The sequence below is a fragment of the Neophocaena asiaeorientalis genome, unplaced genomic scaffold (genome assembly GCF_003031525.2).
Source record: "Neophocaena asiaeorientalis asiaeorientalis breed wild unplaced genomic scaffold, Neophocaena_asiaeorientalis_V1.1 scaffold171, whole genome shotgun sequence".
Classification (NCBI taxonomy): domain Eukaryota; kingdom Metazoa; phylum Chordata; class Mammalia; order Artiodactyla; family Phocoenidae; genus Neophocaena; species Neophocaena asiaeorientalis.
Window position 1 is genome coordinate 3,088,631 of NW_020174013.1, and position 21,978 is coordinate 3,110,608.

A 21,978-nucleotide genomic window follows, 5' to 3' on the forward strand; every position below is an offset into this window, starting at 1 on the left:
GCAGAAAAGTCTTAGCTCAGTTAGGAAGGGCTAGGATGAGGCATGTTTCCTAGATTATAAGGAGAACTAACAGCCAGGCAGTATGCGGCTCTTAAGTAGCTGAGTTCTGCAGGCTACATTCAAAAGTCTGTATCTGAAACAGTGAAATAACTCTCTATTCTTGAATCTGGGGCAGAAGTACATTTCCTACTTTAGTAAGTTCCCTACTCTAGGCAAAATTTAAAAGGTGAAAAACGCACCAAGAATATTTGAATATTTGCTTCTAAGACAAAAATTATTCCAGTTCCACATAATCTGAGATTAACATAGGACAGGGCTGTGTCACTGTTCAAAGACGGCAGAAGTCATTAATAGTTTTATCAGGGAAGCAGAAAAATTATTTTAGCAACATTACAGCATGGTTGGAATAGGCTACTGGCTGTGTAGAAGTCTATGCAGGAGCTGACCAAGGGCAATAAGTCAGTCAGCAGTGCTTTCACAATCTATTTTTACTGTTTAGTAGTGTTTTTTATGCATTTTACAGTTGGTGTCTAAAAAAACTAGATGTTTATATGAAGCTGCCTATTTGGCTACTCAAACTCCTATGAAAGAAAGAATGCAGGGACTTCCCTGGTGGTGCAGTGGTTAAGAATCTGCCTGCCAATGCAGGAGACACTGGTTTGAGCCCCGGTCCGGGAAGATTTCACATGCCACAGAGCAACTAAGCCCATGTGCCACAACTACTGAGCCTGTGCTCTAGAGCTCGTGAGCCACAACTATTGAGCCTGCGTGCCACAGCTACTGAAGCCCGTGTGCCTAGAGCCTGTGCTCCACAACAAGAGAAGCTGCTGCAATGAAAAGCCCACGGATCGCAACGAAGAGTAGCCCCCGCTCACCACAACTAGAGAAAGCCTGTACGCAGCAACAAAGACCAAACACAGCCAAAAATAAATAAATTAATTTTTTTAAAAACTCAAAAAAAAGAAACAGTGCAGATTAACTAATTTGGGGCAACCCCCCCCAAACTTAACTATTAAGGTGAAGGGCTAAATGAAAAAAAGATTTTAGTATTTCTGTAATTATTAATGTGAGTATTTACTAGCCTATAACCTAGACTGGCGAAAGCAAGACTGTCTTTTCCCTTAAGCAGACTTGGCCAGGGAGATTTTTGCGACGGGGGGTGCTGGGAGGAGAGGGGGGAGAGGGCATAGGGCAGGCAGCTTTATACTTTTTCTATTACACGTCCTTTTCTCATCACTCCTCTGAATTTTCTAATAGGTGTAACATGTCTCCAAGAAATAATTAACCGGCTCACTGTACTGTTTTACTTGAGCTTATTCATGGAAATCTGTCCCACATTTCATTAGCACACATTTTTTAACATCTATCTTCCTCCTCATATGCTTCCTTTGTTTAAAATAAGAAGCGAAAAGACACTTATAAGGGGAAATGTACCCCTTATACAAAGGGTACAAAATTTCAGTAATGAAGGATGAATAAGTTCTGGAGATTTAACATACAGCACAGTGACTATAGTCAATAATACTATATTGTATTCTTGAAATTTGCTAAGAGAGTATATCTTAAATGTTCTCACAACCCAAAAAAGGATGATTATGTGAGTTGGTGGATATGTTAATTAGCTTGATTGTGGTAATCACTTACAATGTAAATGTATATCAAAACATCACATTGTACACCTTAAATATATACAGTTTTTGTCAGTTATACCTTAATAAAGCTGGGAGAAAAAGAAAAAACAAAAACACCTATAGGGGCTTCCCTGGTGGCGCAGTGGTTGAGAGTCCGCCTGCCAATGCAGGGGACATGGGTTCGTGCCCCGGTCCGGGAAGATCCCACATGCCGCAGAGCGGCTGGGCCCGTGAGCCATGGCCGCTGAGCCTGCGCATCCGGAGCCTGTGCTCCGCAACGGGAGAGGCCACAACAGTGAGAGGCCTGCGTACCACGCAAAAAAAAAAAAAAAACCTATAAAATACCTTTTAAAACGTAATTATCTGTCAGGCTAAATTCATGGGTTTTTTTGGTATATAGTAAAGCAATAAAAGACCATTTAGCACAGATTCAAGTTTTAAGTCATTTTAAAAATATTAAGCTTTTTATTATCAATATCTAAAGAAATGTTACCAAGGAGATCTGTATTTGAAAATCACTAAAAATATATGAGCTGATATAAATTTGTACTTTTCTTCAAACAAAAAAGAATTATTGGAAATAAATTCACTAAGAACTACCTATACACACCATTAATTAGCTATGTAATCTTGGATCAAGTGAGTTAATTAATCTCTACCTGAGGCAAGGAGAGAAGGGATTAATTGGATGATTAAAATTCCTTTAAGTTCTAACATTCTTTGATTATTAGATATTTTCTTAAGTTCAAGGAAATTTGTGAGGATCTGTAGGGAGACAACCCTAGGAAGAAAAGTATACTTTATGTATGCAGGAATTTTGAAAGAAACTAAATAATTCAGCCACTACCCATGGTTAAATAATTAACCATAGTTAAATAGTATAAGAAACTATGTATATGCAAATATATACAAATTATATGCGCAAATACGGAGGGTAAATCTAAATTTTATCTAGTAGACAAGTAGAAATTGCTACTTATCAGCATTTCTCTAATATTTTATGATGGCTCATAGAGATCATTAAAGCAGAGGTTCAGGAACCAAGAGCATCAGCATCACTTGTTAGAAATGTAAAACCTTGGATCCTACACAAGACCTTCTTGAATCTAGGAAATTCTGGGAGTGGGTCCCAGCAAAGTACTAAAACAACCCCCCTAAGAGATTCTAATGCTTAATAAAGTTTGAGAACAACTGACCTAAGGCACAAGCTTGAAGTAAACTCCTGAAACATTAATGATGAACCCACGATTAGAACAGCTCAAGTGCTAAACATTTTCACTTACTGAAAATTAAATATTTATATAAGCTTTAAATTAATTTTTCTGTATTAATCACAATGTTATAAGAATGCTCTGTTTCACATAATGGGAAGAATATTTTGCAATTCATATATCTGATAAGGAACTTGTATTCAGAATATACAAAGCACACTCACAAATCAACAAGAAAAAGACAGAGAACCCAATTAAATGGGAAAAGAATCTGAACAGATATTTCTCCAAAGAAGATATACAAATGACCAATATGCACATGAAAGATGTCTAACATTATTATTTGATAGGAAAATGCATATAAAAACCACAATGACATATCACTTCATACCTACTAGGATGGCTAGAATCAAAAAGATAATTAAGTGTTAGCGAGACTGGAGAGGAATCAGACCCCTTACACACTGCCGGTGGGAGTACAAACTGGTACAGCCACTTAGGAAACAGTATAGCAGCTCCTCAAACAGGTAAACATGAAGTTTACCACATGCCCCAGCAATTCCACTCTGAGAACTGAAAATATTACATCCACACAAAAACTTTTCAACAAATGTTTATAGCAACATTATTCTTAACAGCCAAAAGATGTAAATAAGTCAAATGTCCATCTATTGATGGATAAATAAAATATATCCATAGTACATCCATACAATGGACTATTATTTGGCTATAAAAAGGAATGAAATACTGATACATACTACAACATGGACAAGCCTAAAACATTCTGCTAAGTGAAAGAAGCCAGTCACAGAACACACGTATTATATGATTCCATTTATATGAAATGTCCAGACTAGGCAAATTTATAGAGACAGAAAGTAGCTTAATGGTTGCCTGGGGCTGGCAGGGGGGGGTGACAGATGAAGGATACAATGTTTCTTTTTGAGGTGATGAAAAGGAGTAATAATTGAATGTAGTGATGGTTGTACAACTCTGTGAATATCCTAAAAACCACTGAATTATATACTTTAAATGGTGGACTGTATAATATACAAATTATATCTCAGTAAAGCTCTTACCCAAAAAAAGAGAAAGAAAAGAAAGAATGAAAAGAATCAAGAAAATTTAAAGAAAAACATATATTTTCATTATAGGAGTAGTTTCAGCAGTATACCTAAAACAACTGATTAGATAATATAGAAAATAACTTTATATGTAGCATTATATGAATTCTGACAGCATTCTGGACACCCATCCTAACTAAGCCTGGTTTGAATTATATCTTATTTAAAAATTAATTACCAAAGTTTGTTCCAAATATTGACACTTCTGACAAAGCAACATTTACATTACAAATATAAGGCTACTTTTTAAATACATGTTTTTAAAAACCAGAAGTATGTCTCCTTCATAAAATGTTCAACTAATTTCTTGCTTTTAATTACCAGAAGCACAAAGGGAGCAGGAGTTTTCAAATTATGAGCACAGAACTGAGTGCCTCCCCAGGGATTCGCCAAGTACCACCAGGTAAAGGTGAGGCATAATTCTACACATTGCTTCTGAAAAAAAGAAAAACTTTCTTTGTGATCTGTAATATACTGAATTTTTCTTTAAGATCTTGTTTGTTTTTTGTTGTTGTTTGCTTCTATTTTTTAAAAGGGAGAAGAGCTCATTACTGAGAGGAAAGAACAAGGATTTTAAAGTATAAAAGATTAGGCTATGTAGATTCTGGGGAGTAAGCCTGGTGGGATAGAGGAAGGGAAAGAAGAGGAAGAGATTTTCACTTTTATTTCAAATGCATCTGTATTATTTTAATCTGAATTTGAATACTGAAAGATTATTACTATTTAAAAAGGAACAAGATCCCACAAAGTGAGTCACAGGAAGATCTCAATCTTTTAAGTTCTTTTTTTATTTTTAAGAAGGTTATAAAACCAATATGAAGATGCCCATAGTTACCAACATATCAGCTATTAAATGTAAACCATTAAAAACTTTTATTAAAAAGAATACTTGTATTTTAAAATACTTTTATTTTTAAACTTGTATTTTTGCTGTAACCAAAGTATCCAGACTAAAACAGCTTAGTACTATGAATTGCTAAAAGGCATCACATACTCAAACTCTAAAAAAGAAACCACAGAAGAAATGTTTTCATTTATGCATGATATTTTTGTTCCACAGTGGTGACTATGTGAAAAAATTAAGAGCTACTTAATGGTAGAACGACAAAGTAAATTCTGTAAAAAGTTGAGTCCTTTAACACTTTAATCATTCTAAAAGGTAGAATTCACTCTACATACAACTGTTAATAAGGTATAAATAAGAGCATTAATTTATGTTTTTACCAACTTCATAATTGTTCAACCTAAATACTGAATAGAAGACAAAAATCCAAGAAAGCAAAAGCAAACTAGAATTGGTTTATTATATAGATCTGAAAATAAGAACCAGAAATGGTTACTTATACTTTTCCCACTGGGCAAAGTTTTAAACTACCTCAGGTAAAATGCTAATATAACACAGATAACTTAAATATAGTCATAAAGAGATTTCACTACTTTCAAGCCTTGGTGATTTTACAGTACATATATTAAAGACTGAAATATTTGATTCCAAATTTCAAATAGGGTCAGTGGAATGAAAAATTACCTTTGCTAATAGAATCTGAAAATATAAAGTACCCTGGCTTAGAAAGGGGTAGAGTGGGTAATAGATAAATGTAATTTTTTTTTACTTCACTGGAGACCTTCTTTTTAAGAGTTAGTTTATGTAGCTATAGCTGCTATGAAAAATTAAGTAAAACTATCATTACCATCTAAAAAGTAGTACTTTATGAAATAATTTTACTAAACTTTCTAAGTCATTTCTATTTTAGAGCAACATAATACAACTTCAGCTGGGATAAAAATTTTTTTCACACACAAAAAATCATACACACATGCAAGAGTAGATTTCCTAAAAAGACTGGCTTGAATGCAGCCGGAGGAAAACACCACCTTACCTACATTAGAAAAACAATTAAACATCACCTTACCTACATTAGAAAAACAATTAAAATAACAGAAGATTTCTCATCTAAAACCAGGGAGGTCAGAAGGAAGTCAAATAATATTTTTTAGGTGCTAAATGAAAAGAGCTATCAACCCAGAATCCTATACCCAGTGAAAATACTGTTCTGGAATGAAGAGGAAATCAAAACATTCTCAAATGAAACAAAATTAAGAAAATTTGTTGCCAGCAGACCTACCCTAAAAGAATGGCTAAAAGAAGTTATCTAAACAGAAGGCAAACAACCAAAGGAAGGAATTTCAGAACACCAGGAAGGAAGAACAACATAAGAAAATATATAGGTAAATCCAATAGGCTTTCCTTCTCTTCTTCACTCTTCTAATTATGTTTGATTGTTGAAGCAAAATTATAACACTGTCTCATGTGGTTCTATACTAAGGCAATCATCCTATAAAGAGAATCGCATAAAGGGAGGGAGATAAAGTTTCTCTATGCTTCAATCAAACTGATAAAATGACACCAATAAGCTGTAATGAGTTATGCACAGTTTACCCTTGAACAATGTGGATTTGATCTGCATGGTTCTCCATGGTTATAGGGGGATATCTTTCAATAGTAAATACTTCACGGTCCATGGCTGATTGAACCTGGAGACTCGGAGCAACAGCAGATACTGGGGGCCAACAATAAGTTATGCACAAATTAACCCCTGCCTTGTTCAGGGGTTGACTGTACACATCATGTAACATTCAGAGCAGCCACACAAAAAGTGATACAAAGAAATACTCAAAAACACAATAAAGGAATCAAAATGGAATTCTAACAAATGTTCAAGTAACCCACAGTAAGGCAGGAAAAAGAAAACAGAAATGAAAAGCTGAACAAACAGAAAATAGCATCTAAAATGGCAGGCTAAAAACATGGAAACAACCTAAATGTCCACCGACACGACTGGATAAAAAAGATGTGGTACGTATATACAATGGAATATTACTCAGCCATAAAAAAGAAGGAAATAATGCTATTTGCAACACAGATGCAACTTAGAGATTATCATAGTGAAGTAAGTCAGAAAGAGAAAGGCAAATACCATATGATATCACTTATATGTGGAATCTAAAATATGGCACAAATGAATCTATCTACAAACAGAAACAGACTCATAGACATAAGAGAAGAGACTTGTGGTTGCCAAGGGTGGGGGGAAGAAGAGGGATGAACTGGGAATTTGGGGTTGGTAGATGCAAACTATCATATTTAGAATGGATAAACAACAAGGTCCTAATGTATAGCACAGGGAACTATATTCAGTATCCTGTGATACACCATAACAGAAAAGAATATAAAAAAATAATGTATATATGTGTATAACTGAGTCACTTTGCTGTACAACAGAGATTGACACAACACTGTAAATCAACTATACTTCCATTAAATAAAAAATAGAAAAAAACCCCCACAGGCTAAGCCATAACACAGCAATAATTACACTGCATGAAAATGGTCATAGCAATTAAAAGCAGAGATTACAGTGTGGATTAAAAAACATGACCTAACCATGTACTATCTACATGATAGTCCCTTCAAATACAGTGATATAAATAGGATAAAAGTAAAGGAACAGAAAAAGATATATATCATGCAAGCATTAATCAAAGGAAAGCAGAAGTGGCAATATTAATGTCAGATAAAGTAGACTTCAAAACCAAGGAAATTTATTGGACAGAAAGGGACATTACACAATGATGAAAAGGCCAACCTATCAAGAAGACACAGCATTCCCATAGGCCTCCCTGGTGGCACAGTGGTTAAGAATCTGCCTGCCAATACAGGGGACACGGATTCAAGCCCTGGTCCAGGAAGATCCCACATGCTGCAGAGCAACTAAGCCCGTGCACCACAGCTACTGAGCCTGCACTCTAGAGCCTGTGAGCCACAACTACTGAGCTCACAAGTGACACCTACTGAGCCCGTGAGTCACAACTACTGAAGCCCACATGCCTAGAGCCCATGCTCCGCAACAAGAGAAGCCACTGCAATGAGAAGCCCGCGCACCACAACAAAGAGTAGCCCCCGCTCACCTCAACTAGAGAAAGCCCATGTGCAGCAACCAAGACCCAATGCAGCCATAAATAAATAAATAAATAAAGTAAAAACAAACAAAAAAAGAAGTAAGGCTTTACTTTATGGAAAAAAAAAAAAGACATAGCATTCCCAAATGTGTATCCACCAAACAACACATCTCTAAAATGTGAAGCAAAAACTGATAGAACTGAAAGGAGAATATAGAGACAAATCAACAGTTACAGCTGAACAATTCAAAACCCCTATCTGAACAATTAGTACAACTAGATAGAAAATCACCAAGAATCTGAAAGAACTCAACAACACCATCAGCCAACAAGAATTATTCAACATTCATAAAACACTCCATACAACAACAAAGGAAACCACATCCTTATCAAGTGCCCAAGCAACACAAAATAAGATAGAATATATTTTGGACTACAAAACAAATCTGAACAAATTTAAAAGAACTGAAATCAGAAAGAATATGTTCTCTGACCACAATAGAAACAAACTAGAAATCAGTAACAGAATGTTAACAGGAAAATCTCGAAACACTTGGAAACTAAACAACCCATTTCATTTCATTTCAGTATACTTGCTTTACAATGTTGTGTTAAGTTTCTGCTGTACAACAAAGTTAATCAGTTATAGGTATACATATATCCCCACCCTCTTGGACCTCTCCCATGCACCTCCCCCAACCCACCCATCTAGGTCATCACAGAGCACCGAGGTGAAGTCCCTATGGTATACAGCAGGTTCCCACTATTTGACACAAGGTAGTGTATATATGTCAATCCTAATCTCCCAGTTCATCCCACCCTCCCCTTCCCTTTGTGTCCACATGTCCGTTCTCTACATCTGCCTCTCTATTCCTGCCCTGCAAATAGGTTCATCTGTACCATTATTCTAGATTCCACATATATGCGTTAATATGTGATATTAGTTTTTCTCTTGTTGACTAACTTCACTCTGTATGACAGACTCTAGGTCCATCCACATCTCTACAAATGACCCAACTTCATTCCTTTTTATGGCTGAGTAACATTCCATTGTATATGTGTACCACACCTTCTTTATCCATTCCTCTGTTGATGGACATTTAAGTTGCTTCCATGTCCTGGCTATTGTAAATAGTGCTACAATAAACGCTGGGATCCATGTGTCTTTTTGCACTATGGTTTTCTCAGGGTATACACCCAGGAGTGGGATTGCTGGGTCATATGGTAGTTCTATTTTAGTTTTTTAAGGAACCTCCATACCATTCTCCATAGTGGCTGTATCAATTTACATTCCCACCAACAGTGCAAGAGGGATCCTTTTCTCTAAACCCTCTCCAACACTTATCCTTTGTAGATTTTTGATGATGGCCATTCTGACTAGTATGAGGTGATACCTCATTGTAGTTTTGATTTGCATTTCTCTAATAATTAGTGATGTTGAGCATCTTTTCATGTGCCTCTTGGCCATCTGTATGTCTTCTTTGGAGAAATGTTTATTTAGGTCTTCCACACATTTTTGGATTGGGTTGTTTGTTGTTTTGATATTGAGTTGCATGAGCTGTTTTGTATATTTTAGAGATTAAGCCCTTGTCAATTGCTTCATTTGCAAATATTTTCTGCCATTCTGAGGGTTGTCTTTTCATCTTGTTTATGGTTTCCTTTGCTATGCAGAAGCTTTTAAGTTTAATTAGGTCCCATTTGTTTGTTTTTAGTTTAATTACTCCAAGAGGTGGTTCAAGAAAGATCTTGCTGTGATTTATAACAAAGATTTTTTTCCTATGTTTTCCTCTAAAGCTTTTGTAGTGTCCGGTCTTACATTTAGGTCTTTAATCCATTTTGAGTTTACTTTTGTGTATGGTGTTAGGGAGTGTTCTAATTTCATTCTTTTACATGTAGCTGTCCAGTTTTCCCAGCACCACTTATAGAAGAGACTGTCTTTTCTCCATTATATATTCTTGCCTCCTTTGTCATAGATTAGGTGACCATAAGCGCGTGGTTTATCGTTGGGCTTTCTATCCTGTACCATTGATCTATATTCTGTTTCTGTGCCAGTACCATACTGTCTTGATTACTGTAGCTTTGTAGTGTAGTCTGAAGTTGGGAAGCCTGACTCTTCCAGCTCCATTTTTCTTTCTCAAGATTGCTTTGGCTATTCAGGGTCTTTTGTGTTTCCATACAAATTGTAAAATTTTCTGTTCAAGTTCTGTGAAAAATACCATTGGTAGTTTGATAGGGATTGCAGTGACTCTGTAGATTGCTTTGGAAAGTACAGTCATTTTCACAATATTGATTCTTCCAATCCAAGAACATGGTGTATCTCTCCATCTGTTTGTGTCATCTTTGATTTCTTTCATCAGTGTCCTATAGTTTTCTGCATACAGGTCTTCTGTCTCCTTAGCTAGGTTTATTCCTAGGTATTTTATCCTTTTTGTTGGAATAGTAAATGGGATTGTTTCCTTAATTTCTCCTTCCAAACTTTTGTTGTTAGTGTATAGGCAAACTTTATCTTTTATTTATTTAATTTAAAAATATTGATTGATTGATTTGGCTGCATCGCGTCCTAGTTGTGGCATGCGGGATCTTTAGTGGCAGCATGCGAACTCTTAGTTGCAGCATGTGGGATCTAGTTCCCTGACCAGGGAACTAGATCCCACATGCTGCGAACTCTTAGTTGCAGCATGTGGGATCTAGTTCCCTGACCAGGGATTGAACCAGCCCCCTGCCTTGAGAGTGCGGAGTCTTAGCCACTGGACCACCAGGGAAGTCCCTCATCATTAGTGTATAGGAATACAAGAGATTTCTGTGCACTAATTTTGTATCCTGCAACTTCACCAAATTCATTGATTAGCTCTAGTAGTTTTCTGGTGGCATCTTTAGGAGTTTCTATGCATAGTATCATGTCATCTGCAAACAGTGAGAGTTTTACTTCTTCTTTTCCAATTTGGATTCCTTTTATTTCTTTTCCTTCTCTGACTGCCACGGCTAGGACTTCCAAAACTATGTTGAATAAGAGTGGCAAGAGTGGGCAACCTTGTCTTGTTCCTGATCTTAGTGGAAATGGTTTCGGTTTTTCACCATTGAGAATGATGTTGGCTGTGAGTTTGTCATATATGGCCTTTATTATGTTGAGGTAGGTTCCCTCTATGCACACTTATGGGTGTTGAATTTTGTCAAAAGCTTTCTCTGCATCTATTGAGATGATCATATGGTTTTATTCTTTAATTTCTTAATATGGTGTATCACGTTGATTTGCGTATGCTGAAGAATCCTTGCATCCCTGGGATAAACCCCACTTGATCATGGTGTATGATCCTTTTAATATGTTGTTGGATTCTGTTTCCTAGCATATTGTTGAGGATTTTTACGTCTATGTTCATCAGTGATACTGGCCTGTAATTTTCTTTATTTGTGATATCTTTGTCTGGTTTTGGTATCAGGGTGATAGTGGTTTGTAGAATGAGTTTGGGAGTGTTCCTCCCTCTGCAATTTTTTGGAAGAGCTTGAGTAAGATAGGTGTCAGCTCTTCTCTAAATGTTTAATAATATTTGCCTGTGAAGCCATCTGGTCCTGGACTTCTCTTTGTTGGAACGTTTTTTGTTTTAATTTACTTATTTATTTTTGGCTGTGTTGGGTCTTCATTGCTGCATGCGGGCTTTCTCTAGTTGTGGCAAGCAGGGGCTACTCTTTGTTGTGGTGCGTGGGCTTCTCATTGTGGTAGCTTCTCTTCTTGCAGAGCACAGGCTTTAGGAACACAGGCTTCAGTAGTTGTGGCTCTTGGGCTCTAGAGTGCAGGCTCAGTAGTTGTGCTGCCCAGGCTTAGTTGCTCCACAGCATGTGGGACCTTCCCATACCAGAGATGGAACCTGTGTCCCCTGCATTGACAGGTGGATTCTTAACCACTGTGCCATGAGGGAAGCCCCTGCTGGAAGATTTTTAATTACAGTTTCAATTTCATTACTTGTGATTGGTCTGTTTATATTTTCCATTTTTTCCTGGTTCAGTCTTGGAAGGTTGTACCTTTCTAAGAATGTGTCCATTTCTTCCAGGTTGTCCGTTTTATTGGCATATAGTTGCTTATAGTAGTCTCTTATGATCCTTTTTATTTCTTCAGTGTCAGTTGAAATTTTACCTTTTTCATTTCTAATTTTATTGATTTGAAACCTCTCCCTTTTTTCCTTGATCAGTCTGGCTAAAGGCTTATCAGTTTTGTTTATCTTCTCAGAGAACCAGCTTTTAGTTTTATTGATCTTTGTTACTGTCTTCCTCATTTCTATTTTGTTCATTTCTGCTCTAACCTTTCTTTCCTTCTACTAACATTGGAGTTTTTCTTCTTTTTCTTCCTCCTCCTCCTCCTCTTCTTCTTCTTTCACTAGTTGCATTAGGTGTAAGGTTAGATTGTTTGAGAGTTTTGTTTCTTGAGGTGAGATTGAATTGCTATAAACTGCCCTCTTAGAGCTGCTTTCGCTGTGTCTCATAGGTGTTGGGCTGTCGTGTTTTTGTTGTAGTTTGTTTCTATGTATTTTTTGACTTCCTTTTTGATTTCTTCAGTGACCTCTTGGTTACTTAGTAGTGTATTGTTTAGCCTCCACGTGTTTGTGTTTTTTATAGTTTTGTTTCCTGTAACTGATTTCTAATCTCATAGCATTGTGGTCAGAAAGATGCTTGATATGATTTCAATTTTCTTAAATTTACCGAGGCTTGATTTGTGACCCAAGATGTGATCTATCCTGGAGAATGTCTGGTGTGCAGTTGAGAAGAAAGTGTAATCTGCCACTTTCTGGTGGAATGTTCTTTAAGCATCAACTAAGTCTATCTGGTCTATTGTGCCATTTAAAGCTGTGTTTCCTTATTTATTTTCTGTCTGGATGATCTGTCCATTGGTGTAAGCGGGCTGTTAAAAAACCCCACTATTATTGTGTTACTGTCAATGTCCCCTTTTAGGTTAACATTCGCCTTATGCATTGAGGTGCTCCTATGTTGGGTGCATAAATATTTACAGTTGTTATATACCTTCTTCTTGGATTGATCCCTTGATCATTATGTAGTGTCCTTCCTTGTCTCTTGTAACAGTCTTTAACTTATTTTATTATTTTACTTTTTTAAACATCTTTATTGGAGTATAATTGCTTTTCAATGGTGTGTTAGTTTCTGCTTTATAACAAAGTGAATCAGTTATACATTTACATATGTTCCCATATCTCTTCCCTCTTGCGTCTCCCTCCCTCCCACCCTCCCTCTCCCACCCCTCTAGGTGGTCAAAAAGCACCGAGCTGATCTCCCTGTGCTATGCAGCTGCTTCCCACTAGCTATCTATTTTACGTTTGGTAGTGTATATATGTCCATACCACTCTCTCACTTTGTCACAGCTTAACAGTCTTTATTTTAAAGTCTATTTTAACTGATATGAGTATTGTTACTCCAGCTTTCTTCTGATTTCCATTTGCATGAAATATATTTTTCCATCCCCTCACTTTCAGTCTGTATGTGTCCCTAGGTCTGAAGTGGGTCTATTGTAGACAGTGCATATACAAGTCTTATTTTTGTATCCATTCAGCCAGCCTGTGTCTTTTGGTTGGAATATTTAATCCATTTACATTCAAGGTAATTATTGATATGTATGTTCCTATTACCCTTTTCTTAATTGTTTTGGATTTTTTTGTGTGTGGGTCTTTTTCTTCTCTTGTGATTCCCTCCTAGAGAAGTTCTGTTAGCATTTGTGGTAAAGCTGGTTTGGAGGTGCTGAATTCTCTTAGCTTTTGCTTGTCTGTAAAGCTTTTGATTTCTCCGTCGAACCTGAGTGAGATCCTTACTGAGTAGACTAATCTTGGTTTTAAGTTTTTCCCTTTCATTACTTTTAATATATCCTGCCACTCCCATCTGGCCTGCATTGTTTCTGCTGAAAAATCAGCTGACAACCTTATGGGGATTCCCTTGTATGTTATTTGTTGCTTTTCACCTTGCTGCTTTTAATACTTTTTCTTTGAATTTAACTTTTGTTAGTTTGATTAATATGTGTCTCGGCATGTTTCTCCTTGGGTTTATCCTGTATGGAACTCTGTGCTTCCTGGACTTGGCTGACTATTTCCTTTTCCATGTTAGGGAAGTTTTCGACTATAACCTCTTCAAATATTTTCTCAGACCCTTTCTCTTTCTCTTCTTCTTCTGGGACTCTTATAATTTGAATGTTGGTGCATTTAATGTTGTCCCAGAGGTCTCTGAGACTGTGCTCATTTCTTTTCATTCTTTTTTCTTTATTCTGCTCCTCAGCAGTTATTTCCACCATTCTATCTTCCAGCTCACTTATTTTTCTGCTTCAGTTGTTCTACTGAGTCTTTCTAGTGTATTTTTCATTTCAATTACTGTGCTGTTCATCACTGTTTGTTTGTTCTTCAGTTCTTCTACGTCCTTGTTAAACATTTCTTGTATTTTCTTGATCCATGCCTCCATTCTATTTCCTAGATTTAAGATCACCTTTACTATCATTACTCTGAATTCTTTTTCAGATAGGTTGCTTATTTTCTCATTTATTTGGTCTTGTAAGTTTTTACCTTGCTCCTTTGTCTGTACCATATTTTTTTGTCATCTCATTTTTCTTGATAGGTGGGGCTGTGCTCCTGTCTTGCTGGTTGTTTGGTCTGAGGCATCCAGCACTGGAGGTGGCAGGCAGTTGGGTGGAGCCAGGTCTTGGTGCCAAGATGAGGACCTCCAGGAGAGCTCATACCGATTAATATTCCCTGGAGTCTGAGGTTCTCTGTTAGTCCAGTGGTTTGGACTTGGCACTCCCACCACAGGAGCTCAGGCCTGACAACAGGCATCTCAGAATTGGATCCACTGTCCAGCCTCGTGGTTGTACTGAGACACCGTGCTGAGCCATTGTTTGTCATCCAGAAAATTGCCTCAGTCCGGCCAGCCCGTGGCTGCTGCAAGAGCCTGTGTACACCAGGTGGCCACACACATGCACAGCAGGCACCCAGAGTATCCACGGCCGCCACTCAGCTCTCTAAACAACACACTTTATATAAACAATCTATGGATCAAAGAGGAATTATCAGGGGAAATTTTAAAATACATATAACAGAACTAAAGGAAAATGAAAATACAGCATAGCAAAATTTGTGAGACATAGGTAAAACAGTGCTGAGAAAGAAATTTAAAAAAAGAAAAGCCTCAAATCAAAAGGAAAAGCCACAAGTCAATAACCTAAGTTTCCACCTCAAGAATCTCAAAAAAAGAAGAGCAAACTAGAAGCAAAGCAAGAGAAAGGAAGGAAATAATAAAGATACAGTAGAAATCAATAAAACTGAAAACAGAAAAACAGAGAAAAATCAGTGAAACAGTTGGTTCTTTTAAGAGATCAAAAACTGACAACCAACCAAAAGGATGCATGCACCCCAATGTTCACTGCAGCACTAGTTATAACAGCCAGAACATAGAAGCAACCTAAATGACCACTGACAGAAGAATGGATAAAGAAGATGTGGATAATATATACCATGGAATATTAGCCATAAAAAGGAACAAAATAGCGCCATTTGCAGATATGTGGATGGACCTAGAAATTGTCATACAAAGTGAAGTAAGTAAGAAAGAGAAAAACAAATATTGTATAAAATTGCTTATATGTGGAATCTAGAAAAGTGGTACAGATGAACTTATCTACAAAGCAGAAATGGAGTCACAGATGTAGAGAACAAACTTACGGTTACCATGGGGGAAAGGGGAAGGTGGGATGAACTGGGAGATTGGGACTGACATATATACACTACTATGTATAAAACAGATAACTAATGAGAACCTACCGTATAGCACAGGGAACTCCACTCAATGATGTGTGGTGACCTAAATGGGAAGGAAATCTAAAAAAGAGTGGATATATGTATACATATAACTGATTCAGTTTGCTATACAGCAGAAGTTAACACAACATTGTAAAGCAACTCTACTCCAATAAAAATTAATTTTTAAAAAAATCAACAAACATCTAGCAAGATTGACAAAGGAAAAAAAGTGAAGACACAAATTACCAACATAAGGAATAAGTCAGGAATGAAACATGAACATCTCTACACACCCTGCAACTACGAAAGGACAGTAAGGAAACACTATTCAAATATTTGACAAACATAATTTAGTGCTATGCATAATCTCTTTTAAAAGTTTGTTATTAGGCAACTGTTTAAAAATGTTAAATGCTTTGTATGATTTAATCTTTTGATTGAACATTTTCTTCAGAGAGCTATAAAGCTAAAAGATTATAATTTTCATCATAAAACCATGAAGAATGTTTCATCCTTATACTGTTCGGGTGTCTAGGGGAGCCTTTCTAATCCTAACAACTCGTCACCAACATATAACGATGATTTAGAAGAAATGAACCAATTTCTCACAAAATGAAACAAAACAAAAAACTACCACAACTTACCCAATATGAAGTAAATAATTTGGATAGGGCTTCCCTGGTGGCGCAGTGGCTGAGAGTCCGCCTGCCGATGCAGGGGACACGGGTTCGTGCCCCGGTCCGGGAAGATCCCACATGCCATGGAGTGGCTAGGCCCATGAGCCATGGCCGCTGACCCTGCGCGTCCGGAGCCTGTGCTCCGCAACGGGAGAGGCCACAACAGTGAGAGCCCCGCATACCGCAAAAATAATAATAATAATTTGGAGAGTCCTATACCTATTAAATAAATAAATTGAATTGGTGATTTCAAAACATCCAAAAACCTCTCCAGGTCCAGATGGTTTCACTGAAAATTATAGCAAACTTTTAAAGAATTAACACCAATTTTCCACAATCTCTTCTAGAAAATAAAATTGAAGGGCATACTTTCAAATTCATTTTATTAAGCTAGTATTACCCTGATTTAAAAAAAACAAAAAAAACAGATAAACACAGAATAAAAAAGGAAAACTACAGACCAACATCCTTCATAATTACAGATCCTTAACAAAATATTAGCAAATCAAATTTAGCAATACACAAAAAGAATCATACACTATGACCAAGCAGAGTTTATTCCAGGGATGCAGGTCTAGACCAATATTCTAAAACCAACCAATGTAATCCACCACATTAAAAAGCTAAAGAAAAAAACCACATAATTCATCTCAATTGAGGTAAATAAGAAGAGTATTTGACAAAACTCAGTACCCATTCATGCAGAAAAAAAAAACCTCTCAGAGAAAGAGGAATAAGAGGGAACTTCTTCAACTTGATAAAGAGCATCTACAGAAACGTATATTTAACATACACTTAAGAGTGAAAGACTGAATACTTTCCCCTTAAAACTGGGGAAAAAGACATAATGTCCCCTCTCAACATACTCATTGAACATAGTGCTGAAAGTTCTTGCCAGTGCAATAAAACAAGAAAAGGATATAAAAAACACAAATTTGAAAGGAAAAAATAAAACCATCCCTATTTGTCAGCTACATGATTGGGTAGAAACTGCAAAGAATCTACAAAAGCAAAAAAAATAAAAACCTAGAACAAACAAGTGAATTCAGTATGGTCATAAGATAAACATGTAAAAAAAATCAACTCTATTTGCAATGAACACATGGACACACAAAATAATATTATAATAAAAAAAACCTCACAAACCCAAAATATTAGGTACAAATCTAACAAAACAAGCACAGGATTTGTATGCTAAAAATGGCAAAATATTGATGAAGGAAACCAATCTAAATATAAATGAAGAGACATTCAATGTTCATGGAATGGGAGACTCAACATAGTAAGGATGTCAATTCTCCCACTCCCCTCATATTAATACATGGGTTTAGCACAACTCCTACCAATATCCCAAGAAAGATTTTGTGTAGATATTGACAAGATTATTCTAAAATTTATATGAAAAGGGAAAGTAACTAGAATTACTAAAATTCTAATTTGGGAAAAGAATAAAATGAAAGGAACCATCCTACCCAATTTCAAGACCTATTTTACAGCTATAGTAATAAAAACTGTGTAGCATTGGCAGATAGAGAGAAACACATGGAACAGAAGAGAGAACCTAGAAATAGACCCATAAAAATATGCCCAATTTTTGACAAAAGTACAAAAGCAATTCAATGAAGGAGGGACTGCCTTTCCAACAAATGGTGCTGGAGCAAATGGACATCCATAGGCCAAAAAATGCACTTCAACTTAAGTCTCATACCTTATGCAAAAATAACTCAAAATGTATCATGGACTTAAATGTAAAATGTAATAGTATAAAGCTTTTAGGAAAAAAATACACGAAAAAAATTTCAGGGTCCATGGATATTCAAAGAGTACTTAAGACTTGACACCAACCCATAAAAGAAAAATACTGATAGGGACTTCCCTTGTGGTCTAGTGGGTAAGATTCCACGCTCCCAATGCAGGCGGCCCGGGTTTGACCCCTGGTTGGGGAACTAGATCCCGCGTGCATGCTGCAACTAAGAGTCCACATGCCACAACTAAGGAGCCCACATGCCGCAACTAAAATGGTCCTGCATGCCGCAACAAAGATCCCGTGTGCCACAACTAAGACCCAGCGCAGTCAAAATAAATAAATATTTTTTAACAAGTAAAATACTGATAAATTGGACTTCACCAAAATTTAAATCTTTTGCTCTGAGAAAGCCCCTGGAAAGTGGATAAAAAGACAAAGTAAGTAGTGGGACAAAACATTTCCAAGCCACAGGCCCAACAAAGTATTAGCATCCAAAATATATAAAGACCTCTCAAAACTCAACAGTAAAAGAGCAAACAATTAGAAAATGGGCAAGAGACATGAAGAAACATTTCACTCATATGTGATAGGACATATATACAAGTTTTTGCTACAAGTGTTTATAATACAAAAAGACAGAAAGTGACCTCAATGTTTCTCAATAAGGGACTAGTTAGCTTTTGGATCTGCCACCTGCGGCAGAACTGCCGCCAAGGTGCAGATTTTCATGAAGACCTTCCAGGGATGACCATCACTCTTGAAGTTGAACCCTCAGATACAACAGAAAATGTAAAGGCCAAGATCCAGGATAAGGAAGGAATTCCTCCTGACCAGCAAAGACTGATCTTTGCTGGCAAGCAAGTGGAAGATGGACGTACTTTGACTACAACATTCAAAAGGAGACCACTCTTCATCTTAATGTTGAGACTTCATGGTGGTGCTAAGAAAAGGAAGAAGTCTTACACCACTCTCAAGAAGAACAAGCATAAGAGAAAGAAGGTTAAGCTGGCTGTCCTAAAATACCATAAGGTGGAGGAGAATGGCAAAATCAGTCGCCTTCGTCGGGAGTGCCCTTCAGATGAACGTGGTGCTGGAGTTTTTATGGTGAACCACTTTGACACACAGTATTGTGGCAAATGTTGTCTTACCTATTGTTTAAAGAAACCAGAAGACAAGTAATTGTGCACTAGTTAATAAAAGACATGACCTAATTAAAAAAAAAGAGACTAGTTAAATTATAGTACAATTAATAATAGTATGTAGCCATAGAAAAGAATAAAGGTGATAATCTTAACTGCTATGCTCTCCAAAATATACTGAAAAGGGGGGAAAAAACAAAGATACTAAAAAAAGGTGTACCAAAAACACACACACACACACATACACCACACACATATATACACATACACAAGCTTATCATGAAAAAATCTCTACACAAGAAACTTGTAAAGTGGTTGCCCCTGCGTAGAATGCAAGAACAGTGGAGCAGAGGAGTGAGATGGAAGATTTTCACTGTATAATCTTTTGAGCTTTGAATTTTGTGATTGTGTTCTATAAGTTAAAATAACTTTTATAAAGCATTATGGTTTTTAATTTAAAAAATGAAATAGGATACTTTTTATATTTGTCATGTTCAATATTGAAAAGTATATTAACTATATAAAAATGTAAATATGAAAAACATTTGAAAAAATTACCAAGGACTAAGATGAGTTTATAAATTAACTGTATTTTCAAGAATTTGCTACTATGGATTATTAAATGTTGATGAGTTCAATAGCAAACATGTTAGCGTAAAAATGTAAAGTAGCAACACAACTAAGAACACTGTAGTGGGACTGCCCTGGTGGTGCAGTGGTTAAGAATCCACCTGCCAATGCTGTCCTAAACGCCCAAAGCCTTGCCACCCTCCAAAATACACTGAATGTGCTTAAATAATCCACTGTCTCCCTTTCCACCCACTAAGACTCTCAATCTCTCATGAACAGGTGTGATTTCAGTTACAGATATTGAGAAAGGCACTCTAAATAAACTAATGTAAACAACATGTAGCTTAAATTTTCCTAAAGGTACAGTTGGCCATTCAACTCGGGGTTTAATCCACATATAGCTTAAGAGCAGGCCTTCCATATCCACGGTTCCACTGCATCTGCAGATTCAACTAACCACCAAGTGTTGTACTGTAGCATTTACTACTGCAAAATATCCATGTATAAGTGTACCCTGCGTTGTTCAAGGGTCAACTGTATTTGTGATTTTATAAAGAAGTATATTTGTTAATTTAAATGAAAGTACAACTGACAGAATTTCACAGACTACTACTTTAAAAAACGAAGATGTTTAAGAAATAATGAAGTAGCCTGTATCTATTCAGGAGTACTTCTTAGCCTAGCCTTAGCTCCTCAAAGTTATGTTATGTCTGCGTATATATCTAGAACATAGTTAATTCAACCATTTATCCAATGATTAAGAAGATTTACACATTTGTGCTGCATTATTTTTTTGAAGATACTATATTAGTTCTTTAAATGATATCTATATTTGGAACTATCTTATCATTCACTATATTATAAATACTTTGATGCAAAATCCTGGTTATCCTTTTACTACCCTATGAAGCCAATCACAAGATTTTGCATACAGAAGCTCCTCAAATATTTCTTGAATTTAATTGGGTTCTCCAGTGGAACAGAGTAACAAGGGTTCTGAAAGTACCTCTCTGCTTGTTAAGTCAAGAACTAAGAATTTTAAAAACCAAATACTAGGACACAACTAATTTAAACCAAATACAAATTATTTTCTTGTGAAAAGCAGAAAACTTTATCTTACATAGCACAATGGACAAATCTCAGGGTATAGATCCGAATTTTACTCTAATTATTAGTGCTATGTCCCACTGGCAATTCACAAGGTGTTACAAGAGTGCACCAGCACAGAGCCAACCTGTACAGACTGGGAGAGGTTTCTGTTGTTGTTTGTTTGGTTGATTTTTTTAGCTCCTGGAGCTCAAAGAAATCTCTGTCAAAATACTATGGAAACACAGGCTAAGTAACAGAGACTCCAGTGATTATACACACCAAGGAATACTGTGTTTGAAAAAAAACAATCACTTATGAAACTCATTAAACAAACATATTGCTAACCTTCAACAATCAAAAACAAAACCAAATAAAAACAAACAATAAAACAGCAAGCCCTGGCGAAAGGGAAGAATCTGATTTCAATAGTTACCATATTATAGTATTCAAATGCCCAGTTTTAAAAAAAGGAAAAAAATCACATAGCATACTAAAAAACAGGAAAGTATGGCATGTTCAAAGGAACAAAATTAACTGAGAGAAACTGGCTAAGGAAGCCCAGACATCAGACTAACTAGGCAAAAACTTTCAAACAACTGACTTAAATATGCTCAAAATGCTTTTTTAAAAAATAGTAAACAAAACCTAAGGGACCTGTGGGATAACAAGTAGACCAGAACATGCATTATGGGAGTCCCAGAAGGAGAAGAGAGAAAGGGACAGAAATAACATTTGAGGAAATAATGGCTGAAAACACCCCAAATCTGATGAAATACATTAATCTACAAATTCAAAAAGTTCAATAAAATCTAAGTAGGATAAATTCCAAGAAACACACACCAAGGCACATTATAATCCAACTGTCAAAAACAAAGACAAAAAACCCTAAAAGCAGCAGGAGAAGCAACTCTTCATGTACAAGGGGTCCTCAATAAGATCAGCAGCTTATTTCTTATCAGAAACCGTGGAGGCCCAAATACAGTAGGATGGCATATTTAAGTGTGGAAAGAAAAAAAAATGTCAACCAAGAATTCTATATCTGGCAAAACTGT

General features: G+C 36.4%; 1 protein-coding gene and 1 pseudogene across 3 annotated transcripts in view; one reads left to right on the forward strand and one right to left on the reverse strand.

The window, feature by feature from the left end:
• Positions 1 to 21,978, reverse strand: part of SOS1 (SOS Ras/Rac guanine nucleotide exchange factor 1) — a 153,567-nt gene that overhangs the window by 113,994 nt on the left and 17,595 nt on the right. The gene's annotated exons all lie outside the window — the stretch shown is intronic.
• Positions 18,780 to 19,307, forward strand: LOC112405254 (ubiquitin-40S ribosomal protein S27a pseudogene; annotated as a pseudogene).